At 37.3% G+C, this 13,036-nt stretch overlaps 1 protein-coding gene across 24 annotated transcripts in view; it reads right to left on the reverse strand.

Moving 5' to 3' along the window:
- BABAM2 (BRISC and BRCA1 A complex member 2) overlaps window positions 1–13,036 on the reverse strand; it is a 456,851-nt gene that overhangs the window by 418,616 nt on the left and 25,199 nt on the right. The window lies entirely within an intron of this gene.

Raw genomic sequence — 13,036 nt, forward strand, 5'->3', positions numbered from 1 at the left:
AACAGTTTCAAATAGCTAGAAGGAGGATATTGACTGTTTATATCACAAATAAATGATAAATGTTTGAGATGAGGTATGCTAATTACCCTGATCTTATTACTATACACTATATGTATCAAAACATCATTATGTACCCCATAAATATGTACAATTCCTATGTGTCAACTAAAAAATTAAAATTTTATGAAGAAAAAAGTATATTTCTCTATCTCTGTTTTTCATTCACTGATTTGTTTCATTTAGATAAGATTTATCAAGCATTGCTCTACGTGTTAGGATTATAGCATGGACGAGACAGAGAAGATCTACGGTCTCATGGGACTTAAATTCTAGCAAGGGAAAAAGAAAATGATAAACAAGAGACAAACATATAAAGATGGTTTCGGATTGCTAAATACTATGAGGAAAATAAAACAGGGTGCTGCACTGAAGCAGGAGCTACTTTACACTGGAAGATCAAAGAGGACCTCTGGAGGAGGTGAAATCCGAAAACTGAATCACACAAAGTGGCCCACCATGCCAAGTTCTGGGATAGAGCATTCCAGGCAGAGGAAACAGCTGGTGCAAAGGTGTGAAGACAGGAACAAGCTTGGTACATCTGGGGAAGAAATCTTGATATATCTGGGCAATGCGGCTGGAGCACAGCAAATGAGGGAGAGAAAAGCAAAAGATTAGGACACAGTAAATGAGGGAGAGGGGGCAAAATCAACGGACAGATCACACGGGGCCTGCAAGTGGTTACAATTCATTCAGCTTTTATGCCAAGCACAAAGGAGGGTTTTGAGCAGAAGGGTAAAAACATCTACGTTTTTAAAAGATCACTTTGTCTACTGTATAGAAAAAAAAAAAAAAAAGACCATGAGAGATAAAATGAACACAGCCAGACCAGATAGGAGACCATTTTAGTCAAGAAAGATGATGGAGCAAAACCAACATGCATTTGTAGATGGTATTACCTACTTCTCTGCTATCTACAGAGAGCCTTGCCTGTCCATTTTCTAGCTCTGGTGCAGTGATAATGCTGCCACTTTAGTATAAACATTCACTTCACAGTCTTCAGTGAGGAGACAGTCTTCTGTGATGTGCGGGCTGAGCAGAGTGTAGCCCACTTGGCAGAAAAGGCCCACACTCAGGCACATGAGAGCAAGAACGGTGCTGGAAAGGAACAGGGTCACAGAGGACAGAAAGCATTCTCCTCAGCCTCTCACCTTCAGTCATGGAAAGGAGTGTTTCAGGGTGTGGTTATCCACCTGGAATGGGATGAGGAGCTCTGCTGCCCAAAGTCTCTATTTCAGGAAAGACATCGCTACGTAGCTGGCTATAAGGGACCGGGACTGCAAACCTCTAAGAGTTGTAGGAAGGCCAGGGCAGCTGGGAGCAATGTGGATGAATCTTGTGTTTACCCCCCACCCCAGGGATGCTACTGGTCTCACTAGGTTTCTCAATCTCCATTGGGACTGAAAACCCAATGCAGGTAGGATAATAATAATAATAACCACTTTAGATCTGAAAAAAAGAAAGAAAGATAATGGATCCTTGGACTAGAGTAACAGCAGTGGAGACGGGACAAAATGGATTTTTTGAACAAGGCTGACTAGGAAAGGAGCATGTTTAAGGAAAAGAAAATGAAGAGTTTAAAGTGTGAGATGATAGCCAAATCTTCTATGGAAACAGTCAGGTTAATGGGTAGGCTAGCCAATCTATAAGGGCCACTAAAATGTCACAGAAAAGACAGAAGAAAAATTTACAAAACCTCACCTTAGTGTTTTATGATATTGGAAAGATCACTTACTTGAAGTGGGAATGGGGGAGAGGGGTATGAAGAGTAATACTTGCCAAAAGCACACTCAAGTCAAAATTATCATCTCCAGTTAGCTGCAGGGATTTTGCTTTGCTGAGAGGGATATACAAATGTGGGGCCAAGAGCCAAAGTGCTCAAGGCAACAGAGGAAAGCTGCCATTAGTAGGTCTCTTTCTCCTAAGTGGCATTCAGCTTGTCTTCCAATGAAATGTTGGGCAAATTATTTAAGATACGTTACATTCTATCTTCCTTATATTACCTAGGATAAATAGGTTTATAGGAAACAACCCAATGCCATGTACACAAAGTTTCTTCTAAGATTAAACTAAAATGTTTCCTCTTCTTAAGTTACCTCTGTCTAAAATTGGTTTCGTCATGTTCTTTAATTTACTGTGAAAATTCAAGTCGCACAAGAGGAGGGTACTCGTTTTTCCGTTAATCAAAAAAGAACATGGGGGCAGGGTGTGGTGGTTCACACCTGTAATCCCAACACTTTGGGAGGCTGAGGCAAGCAGATCACCTGAGGTCAGGAGTTCAAGACCAGCCTAGCCAACATGGTGAAACCTCATCTTTACTAAAAATACAAAAATTAGCCGGGTGTGGTGGTGCATGCCTGTAGTCCCAGCTGCTAGGGAGGCTGAAGGAGAATCGCTTGAACCCGGGATACAGAGGTTGCAGTGAGCTGAGATCATGCCGCTGCATTCCCGCCTAGGCAACAATGCAAGACTCCGTCTCAAAAACAAAAAACAAACAAAAAAAAAGAGCATGGGTTTAAAAGAGCTTTCCTCTGTTGCCTTGAACAGTTTGACTTGGCCCCAAATCTGCATATTCCTCTCAGTAAAACAGAAGGCCTGCTGCTAACTAGAGATTACCATTTTGACTTGATTGTGCTTTTGGGGAGTATTACCCACTCCTGTCCCCACTTCAAGGAAGTGATCTTTCCAACGTCATACAGCACTAAGGGGAGTTTGGGTGAATTTTAAACCCATAGTAATGTTTAAAAAGCTTTAAAAATACATGGAAATAGTATGATTCCACTTATGGAAAAAGGACACTTGTAAGTATGTATATCTACACACATAAACAGATTTCAGGAGAATAACCAAAATGTGGCCAGATTTGAAATGATTTTTACAACAACATTCTTCTAATTACCTTTCTGCATTTTTTTTTTTTTTTTGAAACAAGGTCATGCTGTCACCCAAGCTGGAGTACAGTAGTGCGATCACAGCTCATTGAAGCTTCAAAGAGCTTCCCAAGCTCAGGCGATCTTCCCACCTCAGCCTCCCAGGTAGCTGGGACCACAGGCACATGCCACCACACTTGGCTAATTTTTTGTATTTTTAGTAGAGGCAAGGTTTCACCATGTTGCCCAGGCTGGTCTCAAACTCCTGGAATTAAGCAATCCTCCTGCCTCAGCCTCCCAAAGAGCTGGGATTATAGGCATGAGCCACTGCACCCAGTTGCTTTCTGCATTGTTTTGATTTTTATAATGAACACGAACTATGAACTATTTTACTATTATAATTTTTTTAGGAGACAGTGTCTTGCTCTAGAGCCCAGGCTGGAGTGCAGAGGTACAATTATAACTCACTGCAGCCTTGAACAACTGGGCTCAAAGAATCCTCCCACCTCAGTTTCCCAAGTAGCTGGGACTACAAAAGCACCACCACACTCGGCTACATTTTTTTTCTTTTTGAGACAGTATCTCAGGGCTTTGCCCAGGCTGCTCTCGAATTCCTGACCTCAAGCAATCTTGCCGCCTCAACCTCTGAAAGTCTGGGATTATAGGCATGAGCCATGGTTCTCGGACACAATTATAAAGTATTTTAAGGCTAAATACATCCCTTTCCTATTTGACTAAGAAAACTTGGCTATGATGGTCTGATTTTATCTTTTCCTTTTAAAGTATTTCACCACTTTTCAGAAGTAAAGAATTCAGAGTGATATACTGATGAACAGTCTTCAAGTAAAGCATATGAAAGTCTTTATATTGTGGTATCACAAAACTTCACATTTCTAACATTTATTATCTTTCACAGTTTCTTTGGGTCGGAATTTGGGAATGGCTTGGCTGGGCAGTTCTAGCTTAAGGTCTCCCATGAAACTGCTGTCATAAATCTGTAACAGATAACTAATACAGCAGGGAAATTCACTCATCTAGAAAGCCATTTCCTTATACAAGTATGAAAAAACTAGTAAAGAAAAAGCTACTGGCTACATTAAAATCATATTTATAGAATGGCAACTTGTCCTCACACATAGTTAGAGCCAAGGTTGAAAAAGCCAATATTCCAAATTGAATCACTTTTAATTCAAAAATTATTTTTAAATGATTTTAAAATTGCTGACAGTTAAGTATAATTTCAAATTTGTGTCTCAACTATATTTCATCAGTGTTCACTGTGTGTCTGGCACTAAGTGATAGGAATATAGCAGTAACAAGAACAAAAAACATATCTTGGTGTTAGAGTGTAGAAAGGATTTTGGATAAAAACTATACTGTAAAAATGTATCTTTTACCAATTTCAAAGTACCTAAATATACCGGGAATGCACTGTTTTAAAGTTTAACATGTGGGTGAACAAAGAGAGTTAAACTCACATTATACAGATTATGAAAGTGGGAATTATCAAGCGGGAATTCTTGATAGCATCAAAGGAGGTAGTTTACTCTAGTACTTTATTACAGAAATGGCAGTTAATCATTGACGCAATAAAATGCTGAGCGTAAGAACCTTCGCACATTCTCATCTGTTCAGTCTCTTGTTTTACATTTAATCACATGACTCCAAGTATTATTTGTCTGTTTTTCTCATTGTGGCTTGTTTTCTCAACCAGATCATAAGATTCTCATGTAAAGAGCTATGTTGTACTCTTTTTTAAGTAAGTCCTAGTATAGCACCTAGCACAATGCTACGTATGCAGCACTGATGAAATTTTAGCATATTACTAACACTCATAAACTAAACTCAAGAACTGTCATTTTACAGATGACGACATCAAAGAGCAAAGGGTCTCACTGGCACTCGGGGATTGGAAACCACTTCCAGGACACTCTAACCATATCTTAGTCTGCATGGCCTAGGCAACTTTAAATCTCCAGTGTCTAGCACTGATATCCAGGAGGTGAACACTCCAACAACTGTGTACGAGGATAAAGGTTTGCTGAATGAATGCATACATCTTGACTCCTAGTGTTGTACTCTTTTCATGATTAAAAAAAAAAAAAAAGACTGTTGATTTAACTGGAATTGGGATGAGGTGCTTATCCTCACCTCCAAGGAGGGCAAAAGTGTGATTATTTGTGGAAGGTCTGCCCTTTGAAGAGCTGTACACACAACTCAGAACTTAAACTTTAAACCATTACCTTAAATTATTATATTTCCACAATAAACAAATAACAGCAGCTAATATTTGTCAGGCATTTACTACGCAGCAGGCACTATTCTAAGTATAGTATTCTAAATATATTAAACTATTTAAACTTACAGCAACCTTGTCCAAGGTAGGTGCTGTTATTACCTACAATTTACAGACGAGGGCACTGAGGCACGTAGATGCTATGTAACTTGCTAGTGAGTGACAGAGCTGGAATCCAAACCCAGTATGTCTGCCTCCATGGCCTACTTTCTTAATTACTATATTAAACCATCTCGCAATAATTTAAGAGAAAACCATCAGATTAATGAGATATCTTATGATTGGCGAATTATAAATCATAATTAGTGACTTATAAAGATTTATAACTATAAACCTTATAATTGATGAACTATAAATGTTTTCAACAAATGATATTTTATTAAGTACCTAGAAAAATGAGAAGTAAAAGATGACAAAATATTGCCAAAAAGAAGTTCTATTACATGTGTTCTAATGAAAAGAAAATTATTTATCAGTAATAAGTATAAACACTGTAAACGTCACTCAAGGCTACAAGAGAGGGAACAAGGCCCCTGTAACTTGATGACATAGACTCTACAATGATGACACTGTTCATTGATTTAGCACACTCTTTATATAAATAAACTGTAAGTAAATAATGAAAGGTAAATTTGGATTTGACTCCTCTTTAAATTATCACTTGTTCCTAGTTACTGAGATCCAACTCAAATTTTAAGGTTTCACTATAAAAAATAAAAGTAGGCAAATTTTACTATACTTTATAGGCTTTTTAGAGACAGCCAAGAACTAATTTTAGATTAACAAAACTATATGAAGATATTCTACAACCTTTAAAACATTAGCAGTTTTAAAATAATGCAAAATATAAGAAAATATATTCTTTCTGGATTAATAGGGCTAACCCTGTTTTTTGATACACTGTCTGGAAAAAATAATGACTTAGACCATTTCTACTCTTCAAGTCACCTAAAAAGAACAAAGTAGATGAGTCCAGGGTTCCTTCCCTGAGTCTACGTCAGTTTCCTTTACCCTGACTATTAATTTAACATTTGGCATGTGTCCTACATAGCTTCCTGTTTTCTTGATAGTGACGTTTGTGCTAAACCAACAATATTTAACATCAGCTGAGAAGGAAGTCTTCAACTTTGGCAACCTAAAATAACAAGTGACTCTCAAATAAAATATGCTCAAAGATCAATAACTGCCTTTTTAAAAAGGTCACATATTACAGTAAATTACTGTTAACTAATATTAACTACATTTTCATCTTTTAGAATTTATTTTCTCTGAATTAAATCTAACATCAATTACTCAGTTTCAAAAATTATCATGGTTTCTAGACTGGATGCAGAAGTAAAGAAGCTGGAAGACTGACAAAGGGTATCTTAACATTTATCTAAATAATCTAAAACATGGGCATTTTATCTGCAAAGGCATCTGAACTGGTTCACGGAATCTTACATATTCAGCCTTGAAAGGGCTATAATTATACCCCATCTAGCTGGCCAAATCAAAATCCACAAGGTCAAGTCTTAGACCCTTTTACAAGAAAAAATACAAATTAAAATTGGTCAAAGAACACAAAATTGCATTCAGATAGATTTTCTACATTGATTTTCAGGGGAATGGAGCTATGCATTTGATGACATATGATATTCTTGATACATCAAGTATATTCTATCACTAAAGCCTAAAAACTATGGCTAGACCCTACTAGAAAAATGATACATTTAATTCTTAGCATAGGATTCCAAAATGCCATCACCAAAATAAGTGACTCAGCCCAGAATGTTTTAAAAATTACAAAATTAAAATATTCAAGAAAATGTGTTTGCCAGTTCATGTGGCGTCAACTGTTATTCTCAGCTTCCATGCCATATCTCCATTTATAAATGATAAACTTCAACTCTACTTTAGAGTAGGAAGTATTTTTAAATGTTGGTAGGTGTCCCTATAACAAAAATGTAGTTTAAATTACAATATGGTTTCAGTAGGAATGATGGGCTCACATACTGTTTTTAACAGCTAACTAGAAGGGGGAAAAAATCCTTTAACTTTTTCAGACAGATGCTTAGCTTATTAATTTTCAACCTCTCTTCTTTTCTAATATGTGCATTTAATTAACTCTGCTAAGAGAATAAGAGGAAATTAACAGGATTATCTCAACAAGTACAAGTGTTTGATAAAATTAAACATCCATTCATAATTTTAAAAGCTCTCTATAAACTGGGATAAAAGGGAACGTCCTTAATCTGATAAAGGCTATCTATAAAAAACTTAAAGCAACATCATACTTAAAAATAAAACATTAAAATTTTTTTCTTTGAGATAGAGGATGAGACAAGAATACCAGCTCTTATCACTTTTATTCAACATTGTACTGGAGGTCCTAGCCAGGATGGAGGAAATAAGGGGTATAGAAATTGGAAAAGAAGAAACAGAACTTACGTTTTTGCAGAAAATGTGACTGTGCACATAGAAAATTTTGTAAATGTTTAGCAAATTTTGTGCACTATTGGAATGAGTATGTGGGTTTAGCAAAGTTGTTAGAGCATACATAGAAGTCAACTGTATTTCCATATACCATCAACAGAAAACAAAACTTTCAGAAAGACGCCATCTAAAATAACATCAAATGATCAAATACATAGAAATAAATGTTACAATAGATGTGTAAGATCTCTATGCAGGAAGCTATTATTAAGAAGAAAATAAGTAAATAAACAGAGATATCATGTTCATGGATTAAAAGACTCATAATGAGGCTGGGCACAGTGGCTCATGCCTATAATCTTAGCAAGTTAGGAGGCCGAGTCAGGCGGATCACTTGAGCTCAAAAGTTTGAGACCAGCCTGGGCAACATGGATAAACCCTGTCTCTACAAAAAAAATACCAAAAAATTAGTGGGCATGGTGGCACGTGCCTGTAGTACCAGCTACTTGGGAGTCTGCGGTGGGAGGATCACCTGAGCCAGTGAGGTCGAGGCTGCAGTGAGCAATGATCGCATCACTGCACTCCAGCCTGAGACACGGAGTGAGACTCTGCCTCAAAATAAAAAAAAGACTCATAATGAAGAGTTGTCAGTTCTGCCTAAATTGATCTGGAATCTGAAAGGCAGATTCTAAAATACAAATGGAATGCCAAGAACCTAGAATAGATCCGATTATCTTGAAGAAGAAAAACTCAATAGGATTATTCACAATAAACAAAAGGTAGAAGCAATCCAAGTGTCCATTTATGGATGAATGGATAAACAAAATGGATAAACAAAATTATATATACATCATACTATACATCTATATCCACACACAATGGAATGGAATATTATCCCGCCTTAAAAAGGAAGGAAATGTTGACACATGCTACAACATGGATACATCTTGAGGACCTTATGCTAAGTGAAATAAGCTAGTCAAAAAAGGACAAAGACTATATGATTCCACTTACATGAGGTATCTAAAGTAGTCAAACTCATAGTCAGAGAAAGTAGAACGGTAGTTGTAACGGGTTAAGGAGAGAGGGAAATAGGAAGCCATAGTTTAATGGGTACAGAGTTTCAGATGGATAGTAGTAATGATTGTACTACAATGTGAATAAACTTAATGCCACAGAACTGTAGGCTTAAAAATGATTAAAATAGTAAATTTATGTTATATGTATTTTACCACAATAAGAAAAACCTTGGTAGGAAATTTGCTCTACTGGATTTCAAAATTTACCATAAACGTTAGTAATTAAAATATTGACGTTGGTACAAAAATAGACAAACCAGTAAAACAGAATAAAGAGTCCAGAGACAGACCCTCACATTTCCAGACACTTAATTTATGGCAAAAGCATTTCTTCCATTAGTATCTACATATTTTTTCAGATTTCTTTTTCAGGTATGGCAGGTGAAAATACCACATTATAAGTAATACAAATTATTTTTACAGTGTTGCTTATTTTATCTTTACATCATTTTTAGCTTATATTTTATGTATGTTTTATAATCTATAAATATATTTTTACAAGGAAAAATGCACGTAGCAGAGGTCCACAATAAAATGATTTGGGGTGTGCTACAATCTGAATGTTTGTGGCCCCTCAAAATTCCTATTGGAATCTAACCCCCAACGTGTTGGTATTAAGAGGTAGGGCCTTTGGGAGCTGACTAGGTCATAAAACGGAGGCCTCATAAATAGGATTATTTATGAGGTCTTATAAAAGAGGCCTGAGGGAGCTTGTCTGCCCCTTTGCCCTTCTGCCATAGAAGGACACACAGAAGGCACCATCTATGAGAAACAGGCCCTCACCAGACGCAATCTACCAGAGCCATGATCCTGGACTTTATAGCCTCCAGAACTGTGACCAAGAAACTTCTGTTGTTTATAAATTACCCAGTCTAAGGTATTTTGTTATGGCAACCCAAACTGACTAAGACAGGGTACATAACAAAAAAAAAAGTTTGGGCCGGACGTGGTGGCTTACGCCTGTAATCCCAGCACTTTGGGAGGCTGAGGCGGGCAGATCATGAGGTCAAGAGATCGAGACCATCCCGGTCAACATGGTGAAACCCCGTCTCTACTAAGAATACAAAAATTAGCTGGGCGTGGTGGCACGTGCCTGTAGTCCCAACTACTTGGGACACTGAGGCAGGAGAATCACTTGAACCTGGGAGGCGGAAGTTGCAGTGAGCCCAGATCGCGCCATTGCACTCCAGCCTGGCAACAGAGCAAGACTCTGTCTCAAAAAAAAAAAAAAAGTTTGGAGTAATCATTGCTATAAGAGTTATACAAAGGAGTCTCTATTCTCAAAAACTTGTAATCAGAAGACAAAAATCAAACTATGAAAGTCACACAACACAATTTAAATAACAAGTCAAGACAACAATAGATACAAGTCACAAAGCAATTAACATGATTAATTGCCAAATTAGTGGTTAAAGAAAATAAACACAATAGGAGCGAAGAGAGCAGAAAAACCACTTTTAGCGTGGGTAACCAAGGAAGGTTCACTGGAATACAACTGGCCTCTAAGAATGCATAGGATCTGGCCAAGTGAGGGGAAGGAGAAATAGTTATGGGCAATTGTCTTTAAGGGCAAAACCTAAGAGACATGCACTGCTAGACTGAAAACTCTAAGAAGAAAGAGAACGCATTAAACCCTGGATCCCTCAGTGTCCAGCAGCATACCTGCTGGCACATAGGAAGTACCTGAAAGCTATTTCATAAATACTGCAAGTGAGCAAGGTGGAGCTGGAGTGGACAAGGTCAAACAAGTTACAGAAATGTCCTGGACTGTTTGCTATTCCAACTGTGGGAAAGGTGGTAATTATTACTCATATTAGTAAATGTTATATAAGAGATCCCCAGGGACAAGGCCAACTTAAATACCATTTTCATACATTCAATGTACAGTGTTATTTTATAAGAAGTAATTTTTACACTAAACACTACTAATTTTCCAATGAAAATATTCCTGTAAACTTTTTAGGCCACTGTTTTTATGCCTTGATCCAAAACATGTCCTAAATAGATGTGCTGCCTATTCCCTGAACTCTGGGGCTCATATTTTATATGATTTGCATACTATTTTTCTAAATCCCATAGAAATTCCTGATCCATATAGGGAAGGCCTAAGGAGTATTTACCGTGGCATGCCCCAGTAGCTCAGATTCTCAAGGGAATGAACTAGCAGAGCTTTGATCTCACCCTGATTAGCTCTCCTGCTACATGCTTTATTTACGTTTGTATCTCAATAATGCCTCACACTTACTTGGTGCGCAGTATATGCTTAGCTTATATAAAAAAATAAATTTGAATGGAAAGCACAAAAGCAGAGTAAAGGAAAGAATAGATGGAAAACCAGTGGGGATGGGGAGATAGGGAGATGGGGAGAAGAAAAGAAAACGAAAAAGCAGAGAGAATTGTAGTAGGAAACCGATGACAGGGTAGAGCCAAAAACAGAGAATGAGATAAAGAAGAGTGGGGAAGAAAGGAACAGGAAGAATTAATAGATTCTGAAGTGTCATTAAAGGATTCCCTTTCCTATTACTGAAAAGTGCTTTCTAAAGATAGAAAAAAAAAGTTTTTTATATCTTCAAATTCTTATATTGAAATGATTATGAAAAGACTTAGCATCTGCTATATGAGCATATCTGGAACTACAGGGTAATGGGATAAGTGTGCCATCCACGTATTTTTGGTTGTTAGGTAGTTTGAAAGAATTTCGTTCTTAGATTGCTGCTTGAGATGCTACTGCTATACACTATAAATTCTAAAGCCTCGTGCAAGTTAAATAATCTCTCTCTTCCTCCGTGTTCTCATCTGTAAAATAAGGATAACAGTCATGCTCCAGAGAGTTGTTATGAGGATCCACTGATTTGGTGCACATAAATAAAGTCTTTAGAACAGTTCCTGGCACACAGAGAGCACTCGCTGTCACGAGTATTCAAAAGTACAAATTGCAAAACCAAAAAATAAGGAGGAGGAGAGTCTATCTCAAACACTATTTTCCTTAAACCCTTTACTCTGCTGGGGCAATAATTTTCAGAGTCAAAAATCTCAATTGACCTCCTCGCCTCTTCACGGGGCTACTTCATTTCTTCATTCCACAGACAAAAATTCTGACAGGGGTCCAACTGTGAAAAGACTTAATCAGAGCAGTAAAATAATTTTCCGGTGTCCTAAAGCAAATCTAATGAAGTCCATCATGCCTCTCATGTTACACAGCAGGAAATTTACTGGGAAACAAAGAGAAGAATATCAAGATGGGACACGTAAATTGGCTGCAGAGCAAGCAGAGACTAGAAGGAGCCATCAGAGAAACAAGGACGGGAAGCATCTAGTCTAGGTCAGAGGCTTTCAAACTTTTTTGACACATAATAAGAAACTTTTATATCACCATTTTATATCACCATCAGTAGAGACATCTGTACTGAGTTATATATATATGTGTGTGTGTGTGTATATGTATATATATACGTGTGTATGTGTTCATATATAAATTGAAAACAAAATTGTTAAGCAATGATACTTAGCTTTATTACATGACGTGTACTTTTGTTCCATTCTCTTCTGTTTTTTATGTAAATCAAGACCCTCTAAAATGATTTCATAACACACCTAAGGGTCACAGCTATCAATGGTTTGTAACCCACAGCTCTGTCCAATACAATCTCACAGAACGCAGCTTCCTGGAAAATGAAGATAACAATATTCAAGTCCACACTTGGTCAAAACTATTCCTTGAACACTTCATTCAGTTCTAGGCATTACACTTTAAGAAGTATAGAGACTAACTGGATCACATTCAGAAGAAGCCAAAAAAGACGAGGAAGGACACAAATCGCATGACAGAAGCAAAGGCTACATGTTAGCCTACAGAAGAGAGAAATATCAAACATGATAGCTATCTTCACTCACATGCAGGATCAATTAAGCTTGTTCTATATTGTGACAAGGGAGAGAAGTGGCAAGGAAAAGGGTTTCAGGTCAAGGTAGAAAAGCACTATGTAACAGTATTAGCTGCCCAGGGGGCTGTGTTGGGACTCATGGAGCTTCCATGTGACTGGAGATATTTACAGACAGCCTGAACAGTCACTTGGCAGAGAAGCATTAGAAGGGGTTCATAGATCACATGGTTAACATTAGAGTGTAACACTTTCCAATCCTGAAATTCTATAATTCTGGTGTAGATTAAAGCAATAGTATACTTTAATATGACTACTAAAGCTAACACTAGTTCTTTATTAAGTTTTTAATAAGAAATGAATTCTACCGTGAACCACATGAAACGAAGTTGAAATGGCAAATTATATTTTCTTGTAACAAGAGAATGTAACAAAAAT

This window comes from Macaca mulatta, chromosome 13 (genome assembly GCF_049350105.2).
Source record: "Macaca mulatta isolate MMU2019108-1 chromosome 13, T2T-MMU8v2.0, whole genome shotgun sequence".
In the NCBI taxonomy this organism is placed as follows: domain Eukaryota; kingdom Metazoa; phylum Chordata; class Mammalia; order Primates; family Cercopithecidae; genus Macaca; species Macaca mulatta.